We start from the raw sequence: 17106 nt of genomic DNA on the forward strand, positions 1-17106 counted from the left end.
AAGTGGGCGAGCATACAGTATGTACATGAGGTTAAAACACAAGGTGCAAAAGTGGTAACACATCAGTTAGTGGCAGGTTTGAGATTTGACGTTGAGGCAGAGCTTGTTCTCCGATCTCTGATCTGACCTCATCCCTGTAGGCAGACTCATCATCGTTGACAATCGCCAAACGCAAAGCCCCGATGAGCAGAGAAACGTTTTACGTCCACTACCAACACAAACAAATATGTTGCAAAAATATATAGTATGACATTCTACAAGAGTAGATAGTATATATACATTTAAGATAAATGACAGTAAATTATAATGCATTGATGTAGTGCATATGTTGGTGAGTAAGAACATCCCCCCCCCTGCTTTTGATATCCCTCCCCATGGTTATTCATTTTTATAGCTGTGGGGATTTGTCGTATATGTTGTACAACTAAGTATGTAGGGCTGTTTAAGAAAATGTTCCCCGCTCTGTTTTCTTTCCTTCTCTGCAACAGATTTGACTCTCTGAAAAAGGCATCGTCTGCAAAGGTTCAATTGTTTTGACTGTAGAGGATATTGTGTACTGTCTGGCACATACAGTACACTTGTCTTGTACATCACCTGACCTCAGCTACAACACACACACAATACAACTACGTAAGATTTGTATTGCACATAAGCACACGAGAGTAACATTCTTTGGTTTTGGTTCTTCAGCATTACCACCAATAACAAAGAAACAATTGAATTGTGTTTAGTTAACCAAAAGCTAACTAAACAACACAGCAACGTATTTAAAATAATACAATAAAGACCTACTACACTGACTATAAAACTAAAGTGCACAGGGTGGCACTCACACCTACCCTAGTGTTTTAACATAAAATAACTACGTGAGAAACTGTATCCCAAATCTTACCTAATGTTTCCCTGATATAAACAGTATCTACAAATGATGACTTGGTATCTCATAATTATGAGATATTAAGTCATAATTATGAGATACCAAGTCCTATGAGATACTATATCATTATCATGAGAATCTATCTCATAATTAGGAGGTACTAAGTCATAATTATGATTTACTACGTCATAATTATGAGACACTAAGTCATTATTATGAGAAAGTATCGCATTATGCCTTAGAATAATTTTTCTTACATCACATTGGTGGAAATGGGCTTCCATATTACATAAAACAAAAGGGTGAAGTTAATCTAAAAGCAGGAATCATAAGAATGCGTGTCCCTACATTCACCATCTTTCACGTATGACACAGATAGACGCAGGAAGTCGTTTACGTAACGTTTGGTCATCGCACGCTTACAGAGCACAATGCAGACCTCCCTTCATGTCCCTTGAGCCAGGCAGTGGTGGAATGTAACTAAGTATATGTACTCAAGTAGCTACTGTACTTAAGTACAATGATATGGTACTTTTACTTTACTTGAGTATTTCCATTTTTGCAACACTTTATACTTCTACTCCGCTATCCCAGAGGCAAATATTGCAATATTGAACTTTTTACTCCGCTACAATTATTGGATAATTTACTATTATTACAAAACATACATTAAAGGAATAGTATGTAACTTTGGGTTTTGTTATGTAAAAACACAGGGCAAAGTTACACACTAAGCCTTTAACCAATTAAGTGCTATATTTGTCTCCTTGAAAATAGCCAATTTACAAGCTCACAACTGTGAGCTTGTAGATGTGCTATTTTTTTAAAAGGTTTGATTTCTTGGGGGATTTTTTTGTACTTTTTCTTTGGTGCTGTGCGTATATTTTGACAATACTTTTGTACTTTTCACTCAAGTGGAATTTTTACTCAGGTAAAAACATCAGAGTACTTCTACCCCCGCTGGCATTCGTCCCTTCGTGTCCCTTGACCCTGGAGACTAGAGGTCTTTAATAAACACAATGGGCCGTCAGGAAAAGCAAACCCGTTGGGGGATCCAGACATGTTCAGCCGCCACACGCCCTTCCCTTCCCAGCATGCACCGGTAGAGATAGCCGCTCTGCTCTGATAGGCTGGAGGAAAGAGGAAGCCATCATTCACACGGGCGACCTTTCTTCAAGTGGCGTGTAAACATGCCTTTTAGGAGCATGAAGCCAAGCGGGTCGCCTCCTTTTAACTGCTTCCAGTGATTTATGAAACCATAACAAACCTTAAGTCCGTGTCCTTGATGTTGTGTTTGTCTTTCACCTGGGTGCCGTTTGGCTGTCAGATTTATATTAGGCACTTTCAACCTGGGGTCCCTATTTTGGGCAAAACAAACTAACTAAAAATAACTAAATAACCAAATAATTAAATAACTAACTAACTAATTGAATGAATAAATAAATACATAAATAAATAAATAAATAAATAACATACATGTTTGTCTAACTTCCACTTCCACTCAAAAAAGGTTAGAGTCAAAATAGCAGAACTAGCAGCCCTACTATACAAGCCCACTTTTTTTTAAAGTAGGGCATAGAAAGGGTGATGACACCCTAGGCTGATTTTGTAGTTTTCTTTTCCAGATCAGGTTAAAAACTACAACAGGGTAAAACATGGCGGTCTGCATAACACTGACCTTATAGTACACTGTGACATAAGGCTTAAGCAACACAGCTGCAGCTATTAGACTTAGGTGTGTCCATGTGCACCGTCAATACTGTTGACTGTCTATGGTTGCACATTGGCACACTGGAAACACCTACTGTACAATGTAACACACCCATTATTAATTAGATTAGCCGCAGCTGTGCTTAATAGCCTGCCATGTTTTTATCCTGGTGTAGTTTTTAACCGCTTAAACCCTATTATACTTTGTGGACCGTGGTTCCTCAGGGATCTACAGCACTGTTTCCCAAACAGTAGGTCGGGACCCATTTTCATGGGTCGCAACTCGCAAGTAAATATCCCTTAATTTTTGTATTCCTATATTTTGTTTTTAATTATTATTATTTCAAAATATTTTTTCAGGAATGAATACAAAATTCAAAAAGTTTAAAGGGGTGGTGCCATAGTTTTGCACTTTTTCTGTTTTTCATGTGTCTATGAGGTTGATAGAACTTCATTAAGCCCCCTGGTGGTGTTTTTATGGTGTTTTATGTCTTCTCTGACTATTTTGAGTTTCTACCTGGAGGCTGAAACCTTGAGGGTCAAACGTGCCAATAGAAAAACTGCGCTTTAGTGACATAGTAAAAACATACCCTCCCCCTCATTATCATAACACAACAGGTGTGGGCATGAGGAGGCGGAGGGACTAGGACAGGTGGGTGGTGCTAAGTTGGTGGAGGAGGTGCTAAGGTGAGAACCAGGTATACTTAATGAACTGGAGGCGTGTCCACATAAAAACATAATTTTAACAATTTCTGTACACTTTTTTGAAAAAAATCTTCCTCCTAGTATAACCATAATACCTGATGATCATGTTTTAGGGGGGGGGGGGAATCACTGAAAATCACGGCACCCCGTCTTTAATAATTTCATAAATATATGAGAGAAAAAGACATAAATGAGAGATTTTTTGTTGTTAAGAATAGTGAAAATAGCATATCTACAAGCTCACAACGCGTTGCGCTTGCTATTTTCACTAGTTTGGGTCCTGTGCAAACTTCTAATTTCTCTTTTGGGTCTCGAAAAAACAGTTTGGGAACCACTGATCTATACTAGCCTTATGAGGCCTTGTCTGGAGGTAACCTTTCAACCCTGTCTGCCTGTGTGTTCTCAACGTGATATCAGTCCAACTTGTCATACAACAGTCTATTATATCCTGTACCTTTAACATAGTTAACTCCCACATGTTACATCATTGTAAAGCACTATAATAACTTACAAATTGTGCAACGTTCAACACGGCATCCCTAGTTTGGGCATGTCATGTTGTCAGAATGTTGTCAAACTTTTTCTAAAAGTTTCAAAAATAGCAAAAAATGCCTATCTGCAAGCTCGCATTGCGACACGTTTTGAGCTTGTAGATCGTCTATTTTTAGCTATTCATTGTAAGTGAAGTATATAATGGTTAACATCTGACAAAAACAACAATAACAAGTTTGTGCACACGTGTGTGGGGTCTCAGCTTCTTATGTTATGTAAGGGGGGGGGGCCTACTCCAAGGAAAAAAGGATGGGAACCACTACTTTTAAGTAAGCTCAGGATTGTGCAGCATATAGCAGCCGCACTATGATAAAAAAAATATATGTTTTGTTAATAATAATTGTGAATCTGTGTTAACCCATTAACCTGTACTGTATGGGTTTCCACCATCAATCGTATGTTCACTTCACAGCATCTGGACTCGCTGGACGACCGTGTGAAACTCGAAAAGAGAAAAAAAAACTCCAGTTTCAGCTGGCCTTTCCTCGAGCTGCACAGCTGCATGCTAAACAAACAAGCGTCCGCAGTGGGTCAAACGTTCCCCTGCTTCTCTGTGCCTCATCAGGCGGGGGACTTTTCATCCAGAGGAAAAGCAGAAGGGAAAGTTAAGGGGAGAAGAAGAAGTTGATCATGTGACCAGTGACTAACGCTGACAGGAACAGGGTGGGATTTGCTGGGGGTGGGGGGTTTGGATGGAGGTGTCCATGCGTCTGCTTTTGATATCCCCCCCTCTGGTTATTCATTTTTTTTATGGCCGGTGGGGATGTGTTTTATCCCTGCTTCTGGTCAGACTAAAATAAAATAAATCTCTGATATGTTTGATGTGATATTTATCTTTGATAATATCCCAATTTAACAACCCACTAAGACCTGACGAATGCCTTCTAAATTAGTAGTTCTCACACCTTTTTTTTTCTAAAATGTTCAAAAATAGCAGATGTGCAAGCTCGCAGGTCGCGGCGCGAAGTGACGCGCTGAGCTTGTACATCTGCTATTTTTGAATGGCCAACGATCTAAAATGACGCATTTGCTCTCCCCGGTTTTAATGTGTAAATGAAAAATTGAGAGTTTGTAGTGAGATTTTTGGCTATTTGCTGCACAAAGAAGTATATAGGGCTTAAGAGTTTTTTTGTTTTTTAAACAAACCCTGGACGGTACTCTGCACTGGGGCTTGAACCAGCACCAGTCCCTTTGTAAGACGTTAGACTGGGATCAATTTGTTTTCTGAATTAGCAGACTTTGACACGGTCTGTGCTCCCGAAAAAAATATTCCCCTCGGAAACCATGGGGTCGTCATATTGGTAGGGTCTACAGCTTCAAAGATGCAATATTATGGAATCAGGCAAGTTTCTTCAGGTAGTACACTGTATACTTTATTGCGTATGCACACATTCAAAGACTATGGCTACTTGATGTGGGGGAACAACAACATTGCAGCACTCAAGCGGACACGGATATTAGTAGGCCGGCTATAGAGTAGGTGGGCTTAAAGACCAGATCAAACGGGTTAAGAATGAGAACCAGGTTTTCCACAGTGTGGAAAGTTACTTACAGTTAGTAAGAGGTAGTGATAATAGAGGTAAGACATCAGAGTGGCAGCAAACAAATTATACGCAAACTTGTTGCAACGGGTTCCTCCTGGGGACACCTGGGGAGATTCTATCGCAATGAAAACAGATTTATTTATCACCTTTTGCAACTCTGTGCACTAAAACGGTGTTCCAAATAAATGTTTTAATTGCAAGTGGCTTGCTCTATGATGGTTGGCAGTCTGTCTGTCTGTCTGTCTGTCTGTCTGTCTGTCTGTCTGTCTGTCTGTCTGTCTGTCTGTCTGTCTGTCTGTCTATCTATCTGCGTCTGTCTGTCTGTCAGTCAGTCTGGTTAAAGGGCAGGTAAATAAAGGATGGGAGGGGTGAGCGGAGGGAGCGAGTCACCAAAAAGGAAGCGGGTGATGAAGCAGGGAAGAGGGGAAAGGAAAGGAACGGATAGAAAACAGGACGAGTGGGATTTGAATGAGGTCACCGCCCGCTGACACCTCAGCCCGCCGTGTGCCAGTAGGACAGCGGTCACCACAGGCCTGCATGCACACACAACACACAGAGGAGGTTAAAGGAACAGTGAATCGTTGATGGACGAAGTACTCACATTTTATACTAAAAGTATCAATACCGCCGTGTAGAAATACTCTGTTACGAGTTGAAGTCTGGTATTCAGACAGTAAAAGCGCAAAAGTATTGGCATTCAAATAACCTTAAAGTGCCAAAGTACTCATTATGCAGGAAGTCCCATATCGCCAGTTTTCAAAATGTATTAAAAAATCTTTTGGAAAATAGCAGATCTACAAGCTCACAACGCGTCACATCACGGCGCGTTGTGAGCTTGTAGATTGGCTATTGTCAGATAGCCGGAATATATATATATGGAAATATATCCAGTTAAGTAAAAAATCCTCAAAATTGTACTTACTGTAAGTGCAGTACTTGAGTAAATGTCCTTAGTTACTTTCCACCACTGCAGTGAATTAATGTGTTCTTGGCAGCGCTCCGGGCACAAGCAAAACATAATTCACCAACCTGGCGTCCCTATTTTGGCCATGGTCATAATAGGCAAAACTTGTGGCTCTGCAAGAGGCTAGCCGTCTATGACAAGGTCTGTGTGTGTGTGTGTGTGTGTGTGTGTCTGTCTGTATGTCTACTCTATAGTATGTGTCTGTGTGTCTGTAAGTCTGGAGTTAATCTGGCAAACTGCCGAACTTTGCATGCCTGCCGCCAGTCAGCCACAATAAATACCACCATTATTTTAGTTTTTTTGCACATATTTTTTTATACTTCAAGCTGAAACCGTACCCAAATATGGATTTGAATACGTCACTGACTGATGTCACAGTCCGGTCACATGAAGTCCGAGATCCACACTGGAGCCACACTCCAATACTATTCATTTATCCCATTCCCGAAATATTCAATAATAGCAGATATACAAGCTCATAGCACTTCACATTGTGCCGCACTATGAGCTTGTAGAGCAGCTATAAAAAACAAATTAAAAAATCTTTGAATATATATATTTTTTTAAGCGAATATTTTAGTCAGATATGGGGGATTCGTGGCCAAATACATCTAATTGTGTTTTTTTTTTTACATGAAAGAGTTTGAGAACCACTGACATAGCAACATATTTTTTTCAGAAAACTGTTAGGATTTAGAAGGCATTCGTAGAATCGGCCTCAGGTAATGGGTAAATATATGTTTACAATTTGTAAAGTTGGAATTAATCGGTTTAGAAACATTTTAACGCTGCTACCCTCCCATGTTCTCAAATGGACCTATTGTCTCATTGTGTTGTGGAAAGGGCAAATGTGTATTATGTTTGTGTGAACAATTACTCTCACTGTCATGTGTGTGTGTGTGAGTGATCAATCAAACTTGAACCTTGGACCTACAGTAGCATGTTGTTGTATTTGTTGGCAGTTGCATATAAAATACATAATAGTCTCACCTGTAACAACACATATTGTTCAGAAAAAACTAAACAAAACAAATGGGAGAAAAAAAGAGGGAGTGCAATGTTCCCTTTCCCCGACATCCCGTTGCGTTGAGGTTTATTGACGAAGGCATTGTTCACTTCCTTAACCTGGTACCCTGTCACACACATTAAATCACTGCACCCCATGTGTCTGACCTAAGAGATTAACCACATGAACTCTAGCATCCCTTTTTCTAGGCATGTCGTAATAAGTGGACATTCTGCAAAAATAGCTGATCTACGCGCTTACAAAGCATTGCATCGCAAAATGTTGTGTTATTTTTTACTTTACTGGACTATTTCCAAATTTCTGTACTTTTACTTCTACTCTGTACTTTACTCTAATCTCAAAGGCAAATATTGTACTTTTACTTCACTACAATTGTTTGAAAACTTTAGTTAGCTACGTTGTACATTTTGATTATTATCACAAAACATACATTAAGCACTTCTGCCCTATTTTGAAAAAAAGTTATACATTTGAAAACTTGTGAAATGGGACATTCTGCATAATGAGTACATTTTGATACCAATACTTTTGTACTTTTACTCAAGTAACTTTTACTTGTAACAGAGTATTTCTACATTGCAGTATTGTTACTTTTAACTTGTGAGTACTTTTTCCACAACTGATATTTTGGAAGAGATTTGGTGTAGAGTCGGTGTAGGATTTGGATAAAGAGATTTGGCGTAGTGGGGAAAAGTAAGGGGTCCTACTAATAGGCCCCTTGTGGACACCATCAAACAAGTAAGGTTTAAATCATTAAACTATAGTGTGTGGTTGTTTACAAGGCAACAGCTCAGCACGGAAAGTGCATGAGCTGTTAATTAGGCCAGTATATGTATACGCATAAATCAGCCTTTTGGTCCAAATCTTGAATCTCTCAAGGAAAAACAAATCCCAGACTTTACTTGAGAATGTTCATAATTGCACTTTCTGACAAACTTATCTGGATGAGTCATTGAACAAATCCTCCCTTGCTTCCTGTAAAAAGGATTATCTGAAGGTTTTTAGATAATCGTTGCTTAGGACCAGCGCTGCGCTGTCGTCTATGGCAGTGGTTCTCAACCATTTCAGGCCACGACCCCCACGAAATAATTCATATTTGAACTGGGGACCCCTCACCCTGACAAGCACTTGAAATTGTAGGAGTTGAGGCATTAGATTTAGTTTGACTCGGTTCCACAGCTAAACATTGTGAAAATAGCTGCTATTTTCAATTGTTTTATATATAATATACTTTCTTATATTATTTGACAATTTGGCCAACGTTTGACCAGTTTTTATAGTAGGTTGTTGATTACGTTTGATACAGTAATGGTATTTTTTCATTTCATGTCTTTTCTTTTTTTTATTTTTTTATTAAAAAAGGTATTAAAAGTCCTTAAATTGTCACTTCACTGTCACCTGGGGACCCCTCCAAAATCATGTGGAGACCCCCCTGGGGGTCCCGACCCACAGGTTGAGAACCACTGGTCTATGGAACTAAAATGCAGGCTGTGCGTTTAAGCTATGGCTGAATTCCTTTAAGGCAGATTAAGGCCATGTGATTCTGGGGTCATCTGTAGTTACTCCCTGTGTGTGTGTGTGTGTGTGTGTGTGTGTGTGTGTGTGTGTGTGTGTGTGTGTGTGTGTGTGTGTGTGTGTGCGTGTGCGTGTGCGTGTGCGTGTGCGTGTGCGTGCGCGTGCGCGCGCAGCGCGCGCGCGTGTGTGTGTGTGTGTGTGTGTGTGTGAACATGAACAACTCATACCGCCTCCAACCAAAATCTGAAGAAATAGGACATAACATTCCAGCAAGTTATACTAATTGTTTTGCAGGTAAAATTCTGGCACTGTAGTGAAAACACAGCTTAAGATGAACAGCTATTGGCATTGAAACATTTTTACCAGTGACATGTTGTTTCAAACTGCAGTTAGTTGCTCATACACTCTGGGAAGCGTTTGGATGTGTAGACTCATTATTCCGTCCGCAGCAACGTGTGGGAGGGTATGGTAATCTGTGTGTATGCGTTCGTGTCTGTGTATTGCCTATGTGAACAAAATAACTTGGGCGCAGATGCACAGCTTTTCATGGAACTTGATGGAACTTGACTTTTGGGCCTAAAAGGCCACATTTCAAGGTCACAATCCAGGTCAAGGTTAAATTGCATAATTGGTTAATATGTCAGGAACAGATGTATCTCATTTCCCGTTTGTGTGACATTTCCGAGTGTTCGTCATGCCTGTGTGTGTGTGTGTGTGTGTGTGTGTGTGTGTGTGTGTGTGTGTGTGTGTGTGTGTGTGTGTGTGTGTGTGTGTGTGTGTGTGTGTGTGTGTGTGTGTGTGTGTGTGTTGTTTATATATAGAATTTAGGTCATCCCAGGCCGTAGTTTCTGTCCTCAGCTGATCTGCAAACATTTCCCCATACAATTTGTAGTGCAAGTACATACTTTACTGTGTAACAATGGCTCTTGAGCAGCCTTGATCCTCTATGCATATGTTTAGGTCAATCCCGACCAGGCACACTGACCTTATTCAGAACAGTTGCACTTATTATGTGGACTTTTTGGGTCGCCAAATACACCTCTGTTTACCCGATCATAACCTCCTCAGGGTTCACTGTCTAGAGTTGATAACACTGTTAACAGTAACACAGTTAAGTTCACACACACATATTCGTCCAACAAAGCAGAAAACCTTTTAGCACTTGAATCCTAGTGTCCCTATTCTGGGTCATGTCATAGAAAATTGTCTATTTATTTTTGCAGATCAGCAATTTTTGGCAAAAACATTTGATGTAGAGGGAAAATAGGAGGGGACCAAGTACAGACCCCTAGGGGACCCCAGTCGATGACGTTTATATGATTTCAGTGGTTAATTTGTTAAGGACCATACCACCATGGTTGTACTGTCTATTGTCTTAGGTTCGGTTTGAACTATAGAACATTTCTGTTGACTGCAGTGAGTTCGGAACTCATGAAGTCAACATCATAAACATCAACACATTTGCACTCAAAGGACCACAGTGGAAATAAGCTCTCATGCTTTTTTTTGGGGTGTTTTTTCCTTTTGACAGATGTGTATTATAAATGTATGGACAGGTATATGCATTTTTGTCAATACAAACATCAATCAATCGGTCGGTCGGTCGATCGATCGATCGATCGATCCTGCAGTGGTCAACTATGGACTTCACAGCTGGGTTCCTATTTGATAAGAATGATTCAAGATTCATTGACAGACATCTGGATTCCACTTGAGACTGATTTGTCGACAGACAGACAGACAGACAGACAGACAGACAGACAGACAGACAGACAGCTGGGTTCGACCTGCAAACCGATGTGATCGACAGATCCAGAAGCTGCATCGAGCACGATGGGGCAGATAGACGATTCTAGCCGCGCAATAAAAAACCAAGCAGAACTAAAACCTCTACTGTCCATCCACACACACACACACACACGCACACACGCACAAACGCACACGCACACCGAGCAGTAATCCGCCCGTGGTGGCGGGTTCCACAGGGGTCAGCGTTTGGCTTTTATTTGGCCCCGATTACATTCGGGCCCAGTCATCTCTGTCAGCTCTGTCACGGTGCGGGGTCTGTCGGCGGGGATCACGTTTCATTGGGGTCCGATTGGCGTCCGCATCACTGGCTCCATTCAGCGGAGCCCGGCACGGCCATTTAGAACCGACGGGCCTAACGCCTAACGCACGCAGTCAGCAAATATACACCCCCCCCCCCCACCACCTCCCCCTTTAATCAGAGAGGACGGGGGGGGGGGGGGGGGGTAGACTATAACACACACAGAGAGAGAGAGAGAGAGAGAGAGAGAGAGAGAGAGAGAGAGAGAGAGAGAGAGAGAGAGAATGATAGATATAGGCTACAGTATGCAGAAGATAACCAGTTTTGCAGTAATGTATTGTGTCATTTTTGTGTCATTTTCGTGAGTAACTTGAGAAGTTTAGCGCGCCAAACAGGCAATTTATGTCAAGTTATGCGTTACTTTCAGAGACACCGTTATGTATAGTCTGTTGTGGCACATTTCCCCAGGCAGTGTTTGCGGCCCACCCATCTGACCATGGTCAGATGGGTGGGCCGGCCGCGTGCATATTCAGAGCATGTTTGTTTTAATGAAACATTGTTCAAGGTTTTAAAGAAAAAACATACCATGTATTTTTATTTACATTATTATTATTATTATTATTATTATTATTATTATTATTATTATTATTATTATTATTATTATTATTATTATTATTATTATTATTATTAAATATTAATGTTATATCATCATTAAAATCTTAGTGTTTTGCCATCATTTGGGAGCCCACTTGCAGTATCCTCACGGCCTCGGCCCACATGTTGAGAACCACCATCATTTCCTGTTATGTCTACTAGTCCCGTTGGGCTTCATGTGAGGCTGTTTTGAGAAAGTAACACAAAAGTAATATGACACGTTGTCACAGAATGTGATGTTGCAACAACACCATCATTCTGCTTTTATACCAAAGTAATGACAAATCCATAATACATGGCATTTTGATCATAACTTCCCTGACACAGAGTTAGAGTGACGGGGGCGTGTGTGTGTGTGTGTGTGTGTGTGTGTGTGTGTGTGTGTGTGTGTGTGTGTGTGTGTGTGTGTGTGTGTGTGTGTGTGTGTGTGTGTGTGTGTGTGTGTGTGTGTGTGTGCACACGCGTGCGCACGCACGCAGGCGTGGTGTGTAAGACACAAAGAGATAAACAGAGAGAGAAAATGAGAGAGAGAGAGAGAAAGAGGGAGGGAGAGAGAGAGAGAGACAGCCAGACAGACAGAGAGAGAGAGAGAGAGAGAGAGAGAGAGAGAGAGAGAGAGAGATAGAGAGAGAGAGAGAGAGAGAGAGAGAGAGAGAGAGAGTTATTTCCAGTGTGTCACCTCATTGACCTGTGTCAGGTGACTGGTGTGTCAGTGAACTGTATTGCTGGCTCTGACTACAACTGCAGTTTAACTGCAAGACACACATTGATAATGGTATGAACAGTATTCTGCTCCAACAATGTATAGTATACATTCTGAGTAGCCTACCCTCATTGCTTATCTACTCACCCATTCATATTCTGTATTTGTCTTTATTTTTGGCTATGACTATTATGGCCTATTGATATCCAACCTAGTCCAGGGAAGGTGCCATTACATATATTATGTACTGTATATTACTGTCGGGCAGAAAATCTCCATATTTCATCTATATATATATTATACTTTTTGTTATAATTCAGTGCCAAATTTTATACTTCACAAGGTCATGCAAAGTATCTAAAATAGCAGATCTTCAAGCTCACAACACATCACGCGATGCATAATATAACTTGAGCAAAGTAGGGAGGCCCGGTTTAAAGTGGTTAAGTCTGTGGGCTCTAGAAATATTATAGTGAGAACAAGAGCTTGTGGCGAAATAATAACTACATTAGATCCAATGGAACACAACTTATTTTTTCCATTTCCTGAAAAGTAAACATTTTGAACATACAAGGTTTCCACCCGACAGTGACAATATATTTTCATTCTTTACAACAATGTCTGTGTATATTGATACTTTACACTTCATTGCTTGTTACTATTAAGTGCCATACTTGTATTATAACCTGCATTACTTACACCTAGTAGCCTACACCTTGTCTTGTATTATATGTGATGGACATTCATGTGACAAATAAAACTTCTTCAATCACAAATCTTATCTGATAGTTTAAAAGCAAGTGGGGATTCTCTCATGCATCGCTGTATAAATTACTGTACATGTTTGCTCTTTTTTTCAGTAAAGATAAATGTACAGGTATTTGCATCATAATTTAGCATTTCAAATGATGCTGCTGACAGGTTGGCTGAATTTGGCACATTAATGGAGGATGCTCACAAACAGAGCTCTGCTGCCCTCATGTTGTACAAAGTGGAAAGTCGTTTTTGAGTGGTGCTGTATACAATAGGACTAGTGTGGCACAATTGTGTTCTGGGGTCATCAATGTGTCCGTACACGGACAAATGCGTCCGTGGCAAGACTTGTCCTTTTTGTCCTTTTTTTTATTATTTATATTTGATTTTTTACATGTAACATTTTGTCATTTTGATCATAAGACCCAATTACTTAATGTCAGTCTCCAGGTTTTCTTCAGAATATGTATGACACTGATAGTAGCAGCTTCAAAACAGCTTCAAACCGCCTCTGTACTAGCGTGTAATAATGTGTGCTGCAATACTGATAGGTGTTACTCGTAAAAGGTGTTTCATGGAGTGTGTGGTCTTCAGCTATGACTCATATAAAATGTCTAACCATACCTAACCACATGTCACCAGATTATACGCAGTAACACGTCAATCTTAACCTCATGTCCCCAGGCTTTTTGCTGTTGCAACTGTGAAAAGCCAGGTTTCCATTCCATGTACTAACCAGTAGCCCGCCTACTCCGGTATCCGGTGAATTCCACGCACAGACATGCATGCACACAGACCAGAATAATCCACTATTTTGTACAAGAAATAATTCATACTGTAAAACTTTACAGAAGCTTAACCATTGGAATATTACCCTCTGGTAACTTTGCACCACTGTGCAACAGCCAACAAATGTATATATAGGCCTATATATTTTTTCAATATATATTCATGTCATTGGATATAAGCTAAAAAATGTAATAAAAACATGCAAACTTTTATTTTGTGATGGATTGTGTGTGTGTGTGTGTGTGTGTGTGTGTGTGTGTGTGTGTGTGTGTGTGTGTGTGTGTGTGTGTGTGTGTGTGTGTGTGTGTGTGTGTGTGTGTGTGTGTGTGTGTACTTGTGGGTGTGTGCGTGTGTTTACGTTGGTAGTCATTAATGCTGTACCATGTCAAAATGAATTAGTGTCTTTCTGTACAATATGTCTGTGGGCGAGAAATTATGGTGGTCACTGTATATTTTCGCTACTTTGGTGTATTTTGCTGCATTTCATTTAAATACCTTTAAATACAATTAATGTTGTAATGTTGTGAATCACATTGAAATTGTACCTGCATGACGTGTTCAGCTGTATGTATGACTTGATTTGAGTCTAAATAACACTGTGGTTTATACACCTCTCCTTCAACTGCCTATGTGACCACAAACTTTTTTTTTTAAAAACAGGATATACAGGAAAACAACAACTTACTCTACACAAAACTGGTCTAAAATGTAGTTATCAAGCCACACATGTCCTGCGATAAGACATACATGGTATGTTATTCATTCATTCAAGATTTATTTATTCTCGAAATTACACTGAGTAATTAAACTCATTTGCAGTGTCGTCGAGTAATACAATACAGTGCAAATTCAACAACATCACAGTTTGAAAATACATTACATCTGGGAATTGGAAAAAGAAAAAGGCATACAGTACATGTGAGATATAAAAAGTTACAAAAATAATTCAAGACAGCATTTTTCAGAGTTCTAAAAACAATTACACATTGTGGTGACCTGTTTGGTCACCAGAGTTCTAAAACGACTGAAGGGTACTAGAGTGGTTAATTTCAATGTAGTCTGCAGGTCATTCCATGTGGTAGGACCACAGAAGCTAAAAGCAGATCTACCAAATTCAGAGTTGGGCACCTTTAATGTTAGAAAACTACTTGAACAGGTGTGATAGGGTCCCACGGGGGCCCATTCCAAAAATGATGAGATGTAGCTAGGGCAATCTCCAAGTATGGCTTTATATAAGAACAGATGCCAATGCAGTTCTCGTCTCTCTGCCAAGGAGAGCCATCCAACCTTGTTATATAAAATACAATGGTCAGTACCATAACTATCACCCGTGATGAATCTGATTGATGAGTGGTACAGAGTCTAGGGATTTAAGAGTGGATGCTGCTGCATGTCTATAGATTATGTCTCCATAATCCAAGACAGACAGGAACACTGCCTCAACAACTCTCTTCCTGCTGATGATAGGAAAGTTGGCTCTGTTTCGATATAAGAAACCAATATTCTGTCGCAACTTGCCAGCAAGAACCTCTACATGGTGTGTAAAAGTAAGTCTCTCATCTATCCAAATACCAAGGTATTTATACTCTGTGACTCTTTCAATGTCAGCTCCATTCATAGACAATATGTGAAGGTCATTATATGAAGTATTTTTGGCTCTGGAAAACAGCATAAATTTAGTTTTGCCTATGTTCAGCATCAATCTGAGACCAATAAGAGCATCCTGTAATGAATGAATATGCAGTTAAACGGCTTGTACCCAACTTTTTGGGCCAGTGGCACGCACGCACACACGCACACACTCACCGCACCGCACCGCACGCACACGCACACGCACACGCACACGCACACGCACACGCACACGCACACGCACACACACACACACACACACACACTCTACACTGGATATATTTATATCATGTGTCAAATTATGAATGCATTATGTGCCATTTAAACCCTATATACGTAGTTGACCGGGGGTCTCCTCCTTTTTTCACTCTACGCCAAATCTATTCACTGAAAATACCTGATCTAAACGCTCACAAGGTTGAGATCTGCTATTTTCGTCAAATGTTCGCCTGCGAGCTTGTATCATTTGCTATTTTTAAACATTTTTTAAAAATCTTGAAAGAGTGAGAACTACTGATTTAGAAGGCATTTGTAGAATCGGCCTCAGGTCTTAATGGGTTTTTAATCAAAAATAAAAATCTCATAAAAAATGTATGGTACAAGGCTCCAAACCGAGCACTAAGCTCCGGCCGCCAGTGGCCGCGACCTACGGAATAAAAACAAAAAATAATCTAAAAAAATAATCCGTAAGCTTGCGACAGTAGCGCAGTGCGCGTCCGCGACCTGCGATTTCGGCCGTCCGTATTCGGCAAGCTACATCGTCATATGTAGCTTGGGACCGCCCAAAATAATCATATTTGAACTCGGGACCCCCCAAAATAATCATATTTGAACTGGGGACCGCCCAAAATAATCATATTTGAACTGGGGACCACCCAAAATAATCATATTTGAACTGGGGACCGCCCAAAATAATCATATTTGAACTGGGGACCCCCCAAAATAATCATATTTGAACTGGGGACCGCCCAAAATAATCATATTTGAACTCAGGACCCCGCAAAATAATCATATTTGAACTGGGGACCGCCCAAAATAATCATATTTGAACTGGGGACCCCCCAAAATAATCATATTTGAACTAGGGACCCCCCACCCTGACAAGCACTTGGAATTGTAGGCATTACATTTAGTTTGACTCAGCTTGTACTGTAGATTGGCCTCTTTCTTACGTAATATTTGACAATTTGGCCAATTTGGTATTAAAAAGGTCTTAAAAGTCCTTAAATTGTAACTTTAGAAATGTGCAGATACCCTGTATACACTTATACTGGATGTTGGTTTGTTTACTGTTGAGTGAGAAAACAATGTTGCACAGACCCTTTAAAACCGGGAAAGCATTTGTTTCATTTTACATTTTTGTAATTTTTATTTTATTTTATTCAAAAATAGCAGATATACAAGCTCACAGCTCTTCACTTTGTGCTGCGCTGCGAGCTTGTACATTTGCTATTTTTAAACATTTTTTAAAAATCTTGAAAGTGTGAGAACTACTGATTTAGAAGGTATTTGTAGAATTGGCCTCAGGCCTTAATGGGTTTTTAAACTAATCATCTGGGTACCCCCCCAAATAATTTGCCCTCAGTTTGGGAGCCACTGTCCTAAAGAGGGCCTGTGAGAGAGAAGACGGCGAGCAA

This window comes from Gymnoscopelus braueri (assembly GCF_963280865.1).
Source record: "Gymnoscopelus braueri genome assembly, chromosome: 11".
Taxonomy (NCBI): Eukaryota; Metazoa; Chordata; class Actinopteri; order Myctophiformes; family Myctophidae; genus Gymnoscopelus; species Gymnoscopelus braueri.